Genomic DNA, 15,959 nt, shown 5'->3' with positions numbered 1-15,959 from the left:
TGAAATGAATATAATTAATCATTGTAATTGTTTAATTATCTTATGGGAATGTCAGATTTTTCTAAAGAAGCAGAGTTCCTGAATTCTGTCAACATTTCATGTCTAGAATTAGCTCTCTGCGCCCTTTACCTGGCCCAGATCTTTTCTGCTCATTCATATAGCTTATTTGGTTCCTGTGGAGTTGACCATGAGAGCCACCCAGTGAATTTTCTTCTGCTGTGGTACTGGATTAGGATAATGCCAGTGAGAACCTGCTGATTATCTAAAAATGACTCAAAGAATGTGTGTCTGACTCCATTAATCTTTCCTGAATTGTGCCGGCCTGTTACATTCTGATTCCAGCATTTTCTCCTTCCCTTGGTATTTAAATTCTCTGTGGTTAAGATCACACCCCTGTGTGTGTGTGTGTGTGTGTGTGTGTGTGTGTGTATGTGTGTGTTTGAGCTGGTGGGGATGGGAGGGAGGTGAGGGAAAGGAGATGGGACTGGGGGAGGTGGGAAGGGTAGTCTTCCAGCTAATTTAAAAAAATGTACTCCTGCTCTCACCCCTTTTGAAAGAAGACATGTTGAAATGGGGTGGAAATATGTGAACCTCAGCCATTAGGAAAAAGAGCCTTCTGTTCTATGGTTTTTCATTTTCTTGTGGAATATTTTAAGGGTACATTTGTGCTGGTTGAAAATTGGGATCGTGGCCTATTCCCCTTCTTTGGTAGCATTCTTTTGTTTGGAAGCAACAGGAATACAACTCTAATGAGATAATTTCTAGATTTTGTAACTGGACAAGGCAAAGGCAAGCGTGAAGTTGACTTTAGATATTACAGATCCTCAGAATCAATCACCCTCAAGTCATTCTTCCCTCATGTCTCTCAGTCTCTGTCTCTCAGCACACACGCATGTGCTTGCGTGCACACACACACGTATACACACCTCTGCTTCTTTTTGTTTGCCAGTTCTTTCCTCCCCCTGGAGTGATTCTCCTTTAACTGCTGAGGGACCTTGCCCTGTGATAGCCATAGGCTTATATTCCTCCATCTCTCTGACCACAGAATAAGGAGAAATCTGGTCATCGTCACCAGTGAGAAGTTCTCAGAGAAGGACTCCAGTCAAGGTGCGTTCCTGTGTCCGTCCCAGGCCTTCCCTGTGCACATGGGCATTAGACCCCTTGGGATAGTCCACTGCCCAAGTTCACAGCCATAGGCACATGCTCTATTACCAGAAGGGAGGTGCATGGTGGGCAGTCAGAACCACGTCCTCCTCAGCCCCATGCCACAGGGGAGCCCTGAGAAGACTAGAGGCACTCAGTAAATAGTTGCTGAATAAAGGTAATGATAAAACATGGATTAATGAAGTTTCAGGATGTGAGATTATTTATAATTCAAGAATTTGTTTATCCCATTCTATCATAGTCTTATAACATAGTAGGTGCTTAGCAAAAATTTGCATAAGGTGAAGGAGAGTCTCTGTTTTGGTTTACATTATATGAAGTTTTTTGTTGGATTTGTCTCCTTTTCTTTGGAAGCCTTTGAACTTAAGATGGTTTTGAAAGTCTGTATTTTTAGGATACTTTTGAGGAACTTCTAACAAGTGTCTGCTTCCAAATAGACTCCCTCTTTTTGTCCCCTGGTGCTGAAAGTGCTTTTTCTTTCTCATTAGCCTCCTGGCTTTCAGGATATTTGGTTCTTTACGTCTTATCCTTATAAAGATAGTTGACCTTCACTTTATCACTCACTTTAATAAGGTTCCACACAGAGATACAGGTCTGTATGCACTCTCCTAATTGCAGCCCGGGAAACTTCATGTAATTTTATAGGCTGATGAAACGCACAAGTAAGGAGGGCCCAGTGGTGGCTGAGCTGTGACCTTGGCCTGAAGAACTAAAGTGCTGAGTATCTGCGGACTCCTCTCTCCCCTTTCTCTCGAAATAGGACGCCATACAGTCTCAGTTCTAATGGCTGTCTTATTAGGAAAAATGGGACTGAACGCCTGTGTGTAGGGAGCTATCTAAACATGTGGCTTGTGCCTTTAGTACAGGAACCATTCTGTCTGTTCTTTCCTTCTTTTCTCAACTACAGAGAGGCATAGGCAGAGTTAGAGCAGAGAACAAAAAGATACTAGTCATCCTCATAATAGGTAATTTTTTTTGAGCTTTCATTACATGCCAGACACTGTATTAAGTCTTTTCCAGTCAATAGCTCATTTAATCTTCAAATCAGTCAGTTGAGTTTAATTTTTCCTATTATGCAACTGAAGAAACTGAGATTTGGAGAAGGTAAAGTTATGTAACTTGTCTAAAGTCACACCATTAATGAACTCATCAAACCCACATTTAAGTGAGGGCAGTGTGATTACAAAACACCTTACCCCCACCCCCACCATAACATGCATTCTCTATTTGCCTGTGAAGTTAAAAGGGAAGAGACATCCATGCCAGGCCAATCACTATATACTCCAGATAGAAGGCGAGGCTGCAGAGTCCAGGTATTTGGAACAGGTATTGGAATTAGAGTGCAGTGGGAGAAACTGAGTCTGGGAGAACCAAATGACTGACCTGGTGTCTTGACTCCAGGACCCTGTGCTCCCTCCCTATTCTAGGACCTTGCAGATCAGTGGCACTCACAGTGTGGCCTAACCATGTACATCAGAATCATCTCCAGAGATTGCGGAAACTGCACCTTCTGTGCCTGCCTGCCTGTCCCCAGGCCCCTGATTCTTGAAGCTGTGCCCTAGAGAATTCTCATGCACTCTAAAATTTTTAAAAGGTTGTTTTAGAGTTCTGTGGCTCAGCATTTTGAGTTGTACGTACGATTATCCATCAGGATGTGGCTGTTACTTGGCGGAAACAGGAATAGTTTTGAAGGTGAATGTGTGCAGTATAAATGATTTCCTTCTACAAACCTCAGTTTGTTCATTTGCAAAATAAGCATGAGGCACCCACTTATCTCTTAGATGCCACAACATGGTGACATACAGTATGTGGACTGAAGAACAGCTCTGTGGGTGTTGAGGGAGGGGAGGACCTTGTGTGGTATTTGTATGGATCTTATGTCCATTTATAAGGATGAATCACATGGACCCTGTGTTTGCTTGTTATTCCACTCTCTGAGGTAGAGGGAAGCCCAAGGGAAGGTGATGGGGAGTGAGGATGGTCTATGGGTGGTTGATGCTGTCTTAGCTGCCCTGCACACTTCCCTTATGCCTCTAGCTCTCTCTACCATGTGTAGGTAAGAACTACGAGCTCCCTTCTTCATCTACCCTGAACATCCCTCTGTCCCCTTGCATGCCTATCAGGCATTTCCTTCTCATTCTGTAGAAGAAGCTTAGAATACAGAGAGGGAGTACTGGAGGTGGTTCCTGAAATAATCCAGAGATAAAAGTTCCTAAATCCTCCAGCATATCTCAAAGCCTGACACACAAAGCTTTAGTGGTTCTTGCAACTCGTTTATGTGGTAATGAACAAATACTGTAGTTTTCATTGTCGTGGAGATATAGCCGTGTGAATATATAAGAGAACTTTAGTTGCTTATTTATGGTAAGATAAAATGTCCCTTTAAATGTGTTTGTTAAAATAATAGTACAGGAGTTATACACAAACCTTGTCACGGAAGATGTGTGGATATCTGCTACAGCATAGCTGTTTTACTGAAGAAATCACTGAAACCCGGAGAGCGGAGTAGCTTGTTAAGGACACAAAGTCTGTGCAGAGCTGGGGCTACTACTGGGCATGGCGCTCCTGTCCCAGGGTCTTGTTCATCAGCTCTTTAAAGTCAACTCAGGGCCCAAAGACAAAAGTCAAATTTGGAAAGTTAAACCACAGCCCTTCAAAATGCTTTCTAGGGCCAGCTAAAATACATCTTGGGGCAGAGTTCCACTCTTTTATTTTGACTGTGTGCTTATTTGTTTGGTGATTCCTAGTGAGAAAAAAATCTAAGTCCTATCCCCTGCCCCCGGTGGCATGAGGGAGGGCAGGGCAGGCCATGGGGTTCCCATCCTGGCTACTGTCTCTGTTGAGGAGGGTACTCAGATTGGTGGCCGGGGCCACCACCTTGTCCCTCAGAGCCCACACTGCTGCAGGGGTGTGTCAGGGTTTGGGGCTGCGGTGTGTGCAGGGCCAGCTGAGGAGTTGCGCTATGCTCCCTGTGCCCTCTCTGGTTTACATAGTTTATAAATGGGGGTTCCACAAGGGATTTCCTTTCAATCTTTGTAAAAGGGAGCAGGCTGGGAAATTGCTGGAAGCAGCATAGAATTTGGAGACATAGGTCTGACTTTGAATCTTGGCTTTTGTCATACTCCCAGTGGTATGACTTAGGGTGAGTTAACTTACTGTTTTGTACTTCAGTTTGCTCAGCATTACATTTTTTTTGTTTCTCAGTGTTTACTGAGAATATTGAATGAAACAAACATACAAAACATCTGGCATCATTTCTGGTGTGTGGTAGATACTAAGTGATTAGGAACTTTTAATAATAATAATAATGTCAGCCTTCCCAAGGTTATTTTTGTTTTAAGAGGGTGCAAAACTCTAGGTTAGAATGCCAGATTCGAAAGGAACTTTCAGGCATCTGTGAACAGGGTGCATGTGCGCTGGAGGGGTGAGGTTCGGGGGTCTTCCTGGCATGTATTTTTTTGTTAAGGTCCACAGTCATCATCCTCTGCTGTAGCCACCAAATACAGAAGTCTACTTCTTGTTTGAAAAAAAAAATAAAAAGCCTCTAGCACAGGAGAAGTCAGGGAGAGGGTCTCCGGTGCACTCCCCGGCTGGGGCGTGTGCATTGACACAGGGTCAGAAGCGCCTTCCATGTGGCCATCCTATTAACCAATACCCCAGGTTGTGCTTTCCATAGGACATCTCCAATCCGGAGAAGGGAAAATAAATGGACTCATTCTACTCCTGGATCTAGGAGATCATTCATAATGGCCTTTTTCCTTTTAAGGGTGAGTTCTTGCAGGAATCGGTACCCTGAGCCAGCTGTGCTGAGGAAATGCTCTCACGGTCATGGGTTGTCTGAAGTGGCCTCTGTGCCCCTCTCTGCCCTTCCCATCCGTCAGTGCCAGCACTCCGTTCTGGTCCAATTAGAAACGCACAACGACTCAGGTTCATGAGGTGTGTTTTGAACTTTAAGTTGCCTCTTCATATTTTTAAATCATTACATTTAAGTCTAATTCAATAAGATTCTGTATTTCCTTTCAGTTTCCTCTGCGAGCTGCTTTTGCCTACCTGTTGCTAGGACAACCAGTGCCTGCTCTAGTTTTCGCTTGTCGTCCAGGCGGAGGCTGTGTTAATTAGCTCCCTGAAATTGCAGGCCAGGTAATCAATACCAAATGTATGGACTTGGCTGGAATGTTTTAATTAAATTTACAGTAATTTTATTTGCAGCTTCTTCTGCAATCTGCATGGTGGGCAATTGATTTTTATTTCTGATGTAATGGTCTGCTTGCCAGCACAGGCAATCCCTTCTCCTGAGTGCCTTTCTCCATAAGCTGAACCAATGTTAAATGAGGAACAGCCAAGGCGAATTGTTAGCTAAAATAATAATTAAAAAGGAACAAACCTTAAAATATCAGGAGAGTTGTGCTTCTGCCGTTTAAGCCTCCACCCAGTTTAATGTGTTCGTGCGAAATGAATCCAAAAGACAGGGATCCATAGGATTGAGTGGAAAGTATGCAATGATGATGGAGAGTAAATAAAAAAACTGTGTGCTACAACCTTCCTTTGTGCTGCTAAAATACAAGAAGATAAGTTGTCGCCACTGCCAATATTCTTGGAAAAGATGGGTCCTTACATAATTGATCTGAGTTCAGCTTGAGAGAACTCCTTTCCCTTCTTTAAGCATAGTGGTGAAGTGTTTGGGCTTCCAAGACACGTAAACTTGGGCTTCACACCCCACTGGTGCCAGTCGCTGTGTGAACCAGGTCAAGTTTATTCACTCTTCTTTTTCTCTGAAGAAGGTGTAATAATATTCACCTCACAGGGTCATTATGGGGTGAAATAAATCACATATAGGGTGCACGGGTGGTTTAGTGGTAGAATGCTTGCCTTCCATGCGGGAGACCCAGGTTCGATTCCTGGACCATGCACCTAAAAAAAAAATCATATACATAATAGGACAACGTTACAGCATGGTGTTAAGAGCATAAACCCTCGAAGCAGACAATCTGCGTTTCTACCCCTGCTCTCACACTTGTTATTTGGGTGACCTTAAACAAATAATTTAACCTCTCAGGGCTTCACAGTAAAACGGGCATATTGCCAACTGTCTCATAGAGTTATATTGTGGATCCAATGAGATAATGCATCTAAAGCACTGACCATTCCTGTATGGGATTTTCTTGGATTTGAGGTCTCAATAGCCCAATGTGGGAAATTCTATTAGACTTTGGTAACTGTACACTTGTAGCCAAACGAGTTTCTTAGCTATACTGACCAAATCTCTTTTGCTTGCTTGGGGTAATGGACATTTATTAGAAGGATCCATGAAGATCTGAGGTAGAACTAGAATCTGTCCCAACACCCATATCCACACTTTGACTCTGTTTCTTACCTCTCATGGGGTTAAAAGCTCCCCCCAAATCTTTATCTTCTCTAGAGGTTGGAAGTTGAGCTGAATGCTCTGCTCTTTTCTTTCTTTGTCCTGTGTTCTCTCTTTTCATGGAGCTCACTGTGGCTTGGTTTCCCTCTCCTCAGTAATGAGGAGATTCTGCTGGCCACATTTCTTTTCAAACACTTGAGAATCAGTTGAATTCTCTCTGTACTTCTGTTTGGGTATGACCCAGCTCCAGTCTTCGATAGCAGGGGCAGAGGCTGGCTCTTATGCCCCTTACAAGGTAAACGGCCTAACATGACAAAGATAGGAAGAAAGCAAAACAAAATAACCCTGACAAGGTGTTCTGATCCATTAATGGCACAAGGACTTTCATGCCATCCAGTAGCACCAGCTTTTATTTACAGATAACCCCCTGCCTATTAACTGAGATACCTAGTAAGAACTCACTAGATATTATTGAATAAAGAAAGTAAATAAGGAGCAACTTAGGTAAACATATGGTTCCTTCAAGATGGTGGAGAGGCAGCCACCACAGTGCTCTGCTTGGGTACATTTCAAGAGTGGTTTTCTAAGAATGATGATGGATTTAACTAAAGGAATCTTTGGCCACTGGCGCTTGGAATGACCATTAGGGATTGTGCTGGCTTGAAAGTGTTATGTACTCTGGAGAAGACATGTCCTTTAATCCCGATTCAATATTGTAGGGTAGAAACCTTGGATTGGATTACTTCCATGGAGATGTGAGGTGCCCAGTTGTGGGTGTGGCCTTTTGATTAGACAGAGATATGACACATTCAAGGTGGGTCTTCATTAGTTTACTAGAGTCCTTTAAAAAGAGAAACATTGTGGAGAAACCTCAGATGTAGATGCTTGGAAAAGAGTTGTTTCAGAGCCAACACAGAAGTTTGGAGATGCAGAAAGAAAATGCACCCTCTGAGGAAGCTGTTTGAAACCAGAAGCCAGATGACCAGCAGACACCAGCCATGAGCCTTCTCAGAAAGACCTTTCTTTTTTTTTTTCAAAAAAAATGTGGAACACTTCACGAATTTGCATGTCATCCTTGCACAGGGGCCATGCTAATCTTCTTTGTATCATTCCAATTTTAGTATATGTGCCGCTGAAGCAAGCACAGATAGGCCTTTCTTGAGATATCTTAATCTGGATGCTTTCGTTTGAACATTTTTATAGCCTTAGAACTGTAAGCTTGCAATTTACTAAACCCCCCCTTTATAAAAGCTGATCCTTTTCTGGTATGTTGTATTGCAGCAGCTTTAACAAACTAAAACAGGAGTAAGAGTATGATTTTCTTATGGTGAACACTTTTCACTTTACCCACATCTTACATTTCAAATAAAGAGAAATTTAATGAGAATAAATGAATTTCCCTTCAAAGGCAACAGTAGAATATTGTATTTGAAGTCTTTAGCTAACAGAAAAAAGTATGTGTCCACTGCTGAAAATATGGTTGCTTGCTGGAATTTGAAGACATTTCCCTTGACAATAAAATAACTCTTTTCTTAATTGTTTAAGATGATTTCCTGATGGGAGATATGTGTCTATGGAGATATTTTTTGCTGATTTACTTGAGTCCAGTAAGAGAATTGATTCTAGTTTATTGTAGTCTGGGTATGGTTGACCTTTGATGACCAGCTTACTCTCCTGTTAGATTTCCCGCATAAATACCTCTTTCTCACTGTTTTCACATTCGTGGTGTCATCTAGAGCCAGACAGGCATATTAGGCAGAAACAGTGGGGAGAAGTTATGACTGAGTGATGTGGGACCCAGTTAACCAGCCTTTTCTGCGAAGAGGAATGAGTACAGTAGATGAAGAGGCAGCCATGCTTCTGACAGTCAAGATGGAAGGAACTGCATCTTGAGTTAGCCCTTGGAAAGAACTCTAGTGTCAGAATGTTCTGCCCCCTCCAGCTCTTAAGCCTTGGAGAAGCCTAGGTTCAGGGATGTGCAAGATGCCTGCAGACTTAGGGAGCTCACATATTTGCTGCATTGAGTTGTTTGGCCTTTAGACAATACCAGCAAAGCTAAAAGCAAACCAGAAAAATCATGTGACTTACTGACCTTTGACCCTTGATGACCAACTTACTCTCCTGTTAGATTTTCCTTTTCATTCATATACATTGTTTCATGTAATTGTTGTGTGGTTTGCCTTTTTCCTTTAACGTTTTCTCACCTGCCAAAGTACCAGTGTTGGGGACATTTGCCAAATTGCTGCTCTGCCCTTAAGTCCCAGATTGGGCTTGAAAAATAATATACTCTATGACCCCTCAAATACAAAACTGAACTTGGGAAAATTTGGCATATGCTCAGCATATGTTTCCTCTACAAATCAGAGCAGAAGTAATAATATAAGACAGTATACTCTTATCCTAAGTATTTACATATAAATTCATTTCATTCTCATAGCAGCCCTCTGGGGAAGGTACTATTACTGTCTCAATCTTTTATAAGAGGAAATGGAGGGAAAAAGAATTTAAGAAACTTTCCAAAAGTCACATGGGGGTAAGGGGCTGAGCCCAGTTTTGAACCCAGGCAGTCTGGTTTCAGAAGTTGACCTATTATATCCCCAATGTTTTCATCTGGCACTTGAAAATATTATATAATTCTTTTCCCAATGAGGTTTCTCCTCCTAATTCCACTTGGGTTATTCATCCACTTATTTACCTGTGTATTCAATTATTCACAAAATTCATTCATTAAAAAAATATTTACTTGGCAGTCAAATCTGTTCAGGCTTTGCTAGATAACTAGGACTCAAGGATGAACAAGATGGCCATGGGCCATGCCCCGGAGGTGTGTCTGGGTTCTGAGAACACGGCATATGTTTCTTTTATTAAAGAAGACTTGAAGCAAATATGACTAAATACTAATAATTGACAATTGTAGGTGGATTTTTAAAATTTATTTATAAAAAATGGAAAAGAAAACATTGAGAATGGAGCATTTCAGAATTACTTTCTTTTTCTTGAAAGTCTAATGGAGTTTCCAGGGTGAGGGCCTAATGCGGCCTAGAGGAAACTATGTGGTTTGAATCTGTGGTCTAAGAATAGCATGACGTATCTTTAGCCTAATGGAGTGAGCATTCCAAAGTTCAACCAGTAGGTCCATTTATGTCTGTGGTTTGTGGGTAGCCTCCTCTTCAGGTCTTTGAGACCTGGTAGAAGAGGCAGCCTCTGAATCTAGATGGAGTCATAGCAAGTTCATTTCATTAGACTTCTATTTCCCTTCCTGATCAGAAGATTGAGCATCTGTGGGATATGAGCGCCATTGTCAGTTGTGACGTTTGGTAAAGTAAAGGATTTGATTTCATGGTCCAAAAAAGCCATGGGGGATTGGAACTTTGTCAGGGCCTTCTCTGGTGTGTAATGCTCATGTCAACAGTGGATATAACTTGGGAATGGTCCTCTTGTCCACTCAGATCCAGGCTCCACCTGGAATTTGAAACTAAGTAACCAACAGCCACCCAATGTCAAGGCTGCAGGGCCCCTCCTAGAAGTTCTTTGATCACTGGCTTGCAGATCTAACTGCTCATCCCAAGCACTTGAGGAAATTTGTTAAAACTTTTTTTTTCTTTTTTTTTTCTTCTTCTTCTTCTTCTTCTTTTTTTTTTTCCTTCAGCCATTCTGATTTAGCAGGTTTGGGTTGGGGTGGTTGGGGTAAGGGACCTGCAAGCTGATGATTAAGAACCTCTATCTAGATTAGTGCTTCTTCCCTTGGGAAGTTTGCTGAAATGCAGTTTCTGATTCAGTAGGCCTAGATGGGACCTGAGATTCTGCATTTCTAATTAGCAACTGGGTGATGCTGCTCGTCCAGAGATCACTTTTCAAATTGCAAGGACTTAGAACAACCTTCTAATAAATGAGGTTGCTTTTCAGGTCTTATTTTAATTCTTTAAGTGATATGAAGCTCTCAGCCACATAAGGTATTTCTACCATTAGAGAAATGTTGCGATTATTATTAGCAAGTTATTTATTGAGTCAAAATCTCTATGTTGGTAAGTGCTAGAAGGCATTGTAGTCTAGAGGTTAAGTGTGTGCTCTGGAGATAGATTACCTGGTTTAGATCTTGGCTTTGCTGTCTGCCAGCTTTGTGATGCTGGGCAAATTACATGGCCTTCCTGTGTGTATAAAATAGGGCAATGATAGTACCTGCCTCATATGGCTACTGTGAGTCCTTAAACATTAATCCATTTTCTAATCCACTAAGGTTAGAACAATGCTTGGCATCGTGTAAGCACATATAAACCTATTTTATTGGTACAAATCCTCTTTGAGAAGAATCACTTGGGCATCAGTACTGTTTCATTTCCCAATGAGGCATTAATGGGTCAGGTAGCAATGCATAAAACACCTCTAAGACAAAAGTTAGAATGTTCTTTCTCAACACTTTGCCACACTTTGCAAAGGTCACACTCCTGATGTGTGTTGATATGGATCTTTGTAATCTGATCTGCCTGATTTTCCTTTGTACAGACAGAAAATTAATAGAGCATTCAATGTGAAAGAGAACTTTTCTTCTAGAAACATAGCAATTGAATATAAGCCTTTATGATTTTCTATTAAGAATGGACGTTCCAATCCCCAATCCCAAACTGTGGAAGAAGAGAAAATTATTTTCCTTTTCTCTTAAAAAAAAAGGGTATTACTAAATAGTTTGAGCATAAAAACATGGTATAAGGAATGCTACAACAAGGACTGATGTACCTCACTTCCCACTTAAGAAATAGAACAGTAGCAGTACTTAATGCTCTCTGCTTGCCCCTTCTCAATTGTCACCCCCTCTCTTTAAAAGACAATCACTGTCTTTATATTTCTGTCTATATAAATTGGAAAACTTGTGCAGTTGTTTTGGAGTACAGCACCTCCTCCTGGGTGACAGTGTGTACCTCACCTGTTGGGACTTCAGTCTAGTTATAGGTCTTGAAGAAAAGAGGGGTGGGTGGTGAGGGTGGGTCATGAAAAGAATTAAAAGTATCTTCCAAGCAAATTACTTCAGGGCATTTGTTTGCAGTTTCATCTGGTGAAACAGGATTAATCACTCCAGGCAGAGGAGCAAGGGCTGTTTCCCCATGGGGAATAATTACTTGCTCCACACAGGCACTGAAGAGTTAATCCCTGCAGGTGAAGTTGGGTGGCCGACTCCTCAGAGCAGGCTTTAGGTGGGGCAGCTATGTCTTCAGGGCAGATTATTACCGGGTTATCTAGAAAAGACTCAGCACAGTCTAGGGTTTCAATGTCTCCACAACCATCATCATCAATCCGTATGTTGCCGTCCCATTTTTCTGGGTCCCACTCCTTTCCAATCACTGTATCTTTCCCTGGATGCCTTAGATTGGACATTTCTGTAGGCTTCCTTCAGTTGGGACATTTTCATGGCCTTAGAACTGTGGACTTGCAGCTTAATAAATTCCCCCTTTTAAAAGCCGTTCTGTTTCTGGTATATCACGTTCTGGCAGCTAGCAAACTAGCTTTACCAACCTTGTTTGAGTGTTCCACACTACCTGTGCACACGCCCACTGGTCACCAAGTGGCTCCTTGTACACGACCCACAGAGTCATGTCTGTTGAACTTTCATGGCTCTTATCTTATTCTTTTTTTTTCCGAGAAGAAACTTAGAGGCCACACACTCTTGGTGGCAGAACCACAGTCGCTCCGGACTTCAGTTTGCATAAGACCTGGTGGTTTCCAGATGGCCTGGGATGTGGGGGTCACAGAGGGTAGATGGATCCCTCCTGAGGTTTGACTCTGTCATGAACACTTTTCCTCCATGTTCTATGCATGCAGTGACCCTGCTCTATGCATACAGTAACTCTGTTGTGATTTTTCTCTTCTTGAATACTGTATTTGCACACAGCTCCTTCCCAGTAAGAATGGTTCCTGGGCGGTATTTTCTGGCCTGAAGGCTGCTACTTCATTATCGTCTTTGTTAACCTGAGAATACCACCCTTTGGGTTCTGCAAAGGAGCACATCATTCTTGCTAAATTCACTGTGTCAAAAATGACTCCTTGCTGGGCTTTGGTGCTTCGATGGTGAACTGTAGCTATTGATCTTGCTCCCAGCATTGTGAATAATGCAGACAATACGGTTTCTGGATTCTTCTTCTGAAAATCGCCCAGATTTTGGATTTGAGCTTGGTGCAAACTGCATTATAAACATGCCAAGCTTGTGCTGACAGCAGTGAAAGCACTTTGGGATAAACATTTGTGTTTGTTAAAAATGTCTCGAAAGAATTGGAAGTATTTCATCAAAAGATTTATCTGTGCATTTCTGGGGATGTTTCTAAGCTTTCCATGACCCAAAAGCAATGGTTCCTGTGTGACTCATTCATCAGTTTCTGGTACATTTCTAACCTTAAGCTTCAAAAATGAAAACTGGAATTACAAGTTTAATTCTTGTTAAAAATTGGCAAGTGAACTTTCTGAGGGATGTATGAGTTTAATAGGATGTTTCTATAGATGGGAGTTTTTGGCTTGGATGTGACTATTTTGCAATATCTTTAGTTTTCTTAGGAAATCTGGGCTTGAGGATCAAATATGTTGCCTATGAAAAGATGTTAATTATTGCTAAGAGATTGCTAACTTAATTAAATCTGTCAATAATTCAGAGGGCAGTTGGAGCAAAGTTGAGACAGGTTTAAAGCCAAGGCTTGTTGCTGTTTTGTGAAACATTCTGAAATAAATCTCTCTTAGGTCAATAACTGAGTTCAACAGCATTCCACCCTTGGAGCTGAATTTAGGCAGCTGGACTCTGTAAAAGCTACATGCTTAACAGAACCTACTGGCCACAGTACATTACATTCTTTCAGCAGTCTAGAGTGGAACTTAAGCTGGGAGGAGGAAATATCCATTAAGGAGAGATTAATGTTGCATGTCCATTTGAAAACTCGGTCTGTATCCCTGTGACGGTAAGCAATGTTGTGACTGCCTTTTATAAATGGTCTTTTAATGGGGATGATATAGTGCTGAACTGAATATATATATGCTTCAGTATTGATTTCTTGATCTGTATAAAGAAATATTCTCTTGTCTACTAATAGTAATAAGAACAATGATTCCATGATGATAATAACAGTGATTCTAATTTTTGTGTAGCTGTCATGTGCCAGGTGCTTTGTGTATGTCATCTCCAATTTTCACAATGACTTCTAAAGGTAAGGATTATTATTCTTATTTTACAGAGGTCACTGAGGCACAGAGAGGTTAAATGATTTTCCCAAGGACACACAGAGCCTAAGTGGCAGATCTTGGATTTTAACCCCAAGATTGTATGACTCCAGACCTGCTTCTCACTGAGGTCCCCCAAGGGAAAGTGGTTCTTGGGAGCATTTGAAATGCCAGAGGTGATATTCCAGTCCTAACAGGCACTGCGGTTTAAATGTGGTTCTTTGGCTCTTTATCCACCCTGTAGGACACATCAGTGGTGTTTTCTGCCAGTGTGCAGAGAAAGGCGCACAGAGGCAAGGCTGGGGAAGCTGAATAAGGCACTTTACATATACTGAATCATTTAATTATCACAGAAATCTCGGGACCAAGTTTTCTCGGTCTTATTTTACATACGAAGAAATTGAAGTTCGGAAAGAAAAGAATTTTTTTTTCCAATACTTTTTTTCAAATTTTATTGATATATATTCACACACCACACAGCCATGTGAAGTATACAATCACTGCTCAAAGTATCATCACCTAGTTGTGCTTATATCCCCAAGACTGATTTTAGAACATAGTCATTTCTCCAGAACAGGAATCAGAATAAAAAATAAAATCTAAATCCTTCCATACACATTATCCCAACCACTGTTGACTCATAATATTAGTGTAGTAAAATCGTTACTGTTGGTGAAAGATTATTAAAGCATTACTGTTAGCTATAGTCTATAGTTTGCAATAGCCATTTTTCCCCATATATGCCACTATTATTACTTTTTTTACATTTATACTGGTTAATTAAGAACTTACTTACATACATGACTTTAAACAACCACTTGTAATCAAATTCACCTACAATACTATTACTTATAATCCCAATAATGAGTTAACATCGCTTCTATCCATTTGCAAACATTTAAGTTCAACTTCATTAACAATTCTGCACATCTCAGGTAACAGCTTTCCTTCTCTGGCTTCCACCACCAGCTACCCTTATACTACATTTTAAGACTGAATTTACATATTCTAGTTAGTTCATAATAGAAAAGAATCTTTTTTTAAGTCACATGTCTAGTAAGTAGACAGAACAAGAATTTAAAATCTTATCTGTCTTAAAAGTGTGTGGAATATGAAAGACAGACTAAACCTTCCTGGATTTTTCCACGTGTATGCCCTGTGTTTGAATTCTGCAACTGGATTCTGCAAATATAGGAGCATTTTGGATTGCTTACCCCATTTTGGTTAGTTGTATTTTGTGTCTATCTATTTATCTACCTATCTACCTACCTACTTACCATCATCTCTCAACTTTCTGTCTGTCTATCTGTCTATCTATCTATCTGATCTTTTATTCTAACATATAAAAATAGAGAAAAGTATAAACAATACTTTAAAAAACATCTATTGGATACCGTTGAAGTCCCCTGTGTTTACTTCTGTCCCATCTTTCCTTTTCCTCCCCATACGTAAACAATATCATGAAAGTTTATATGTATAGTCCATTTATAGTTCATTTTCTACCTCTACTACATTTACTAATACGTACTACACCCATAAAAACACAGAACATTTGGATTTTAAATTTAATGTATCTAAATGCTACCAGTGATATGTTTTATTGTGCGACTTGCTTTTCTCTCGTATAATGAATAGATCTGTTGTCAGATCTATCCATGTTGCTAAAATAGATCCAGTTACTTCCTTTTAATTCTAGAGTACCCTGTCATATAACTATATCTGTTTATTCACTAATTTCCTGACTGAAAGATCTTTTTTTTTTTTTTTTTAAAGGAAAGACAGAGAGAAGGAAGGAAGGATAGAAGGAAGGAAGGAAGGAAGAAAGGGAAACATTTTTAAACATTTTCTTGTTTTATTGTATTCTGTTTCTCCGTTTTTGTTACATGGGCTGGGGCCGGGAATCGAACCGAGGTCCTCCGGCATAGCAGGCAAGCACTTTGCCCGCTGAGCCACCGCGGCCCGCCCGAAAGATCTTTTTAAAAGCCAGAAAAATTTGATTTTAAACAAAAATATTCAAAAAAATCTTTGGATAAATGTGACTATGCACACCCATTAGAGGATTGACCCTAACTCTCAAGTGCTCAAATTGTGGTTCATGAACTGATGGGGGCCTGTTCTAGTTTGTTAGCTGCTGGAATGCAGTATACCAGAAACGGAACGGCTTTTAACAAAGGGAATTTAATGAGTTGCTAGTTTGCAGTTCTAAGGCCGAGAAAATGTCCCAATTAAAACAAGTCTA

The 15,959-nt window shown here is 40.8% G+C and overlaps 1 non-coding gene across 1 annotated transcript; it reads right to left on the bottom strand.

Moving 5' to 3' along the window:
• Positions 1-7,564: 7,564 nt before the first annotated feature.
• Positions 7,565-7,671, bottom strand: LOC143660509 (U6 spliceosomal RNA). The gene has a single exon (XR_013164104.1). It is a non-coding gene; the product is annotated as a U6 spliceosomal RNA (small nuclear RNA).
• Between the last annotated feature and the right edge of the window lie 8,288 nt (positions 7,672-15,959).

This window comes from Tamandua tetradactyla, chromosome 16 (assembly GCF_023851605.1).
Source record: "Tamandua tetradactyla isolate mTamTet1 chromosome 16, mTamTet1.pri, whole genome shotgun sequence".
Lineage (NCBI taxonomy): Eukaryota > Metazoa > Chordata > Mammalia > Pilosa > Myrmecophagidae > Tamandua > Tamandua tetradactyla.
The sequence above is the reverse complement of the archived record's forward strand: the minus strand, read 5'-3'. Positions and strand labels throughout refer to the sequence as shown.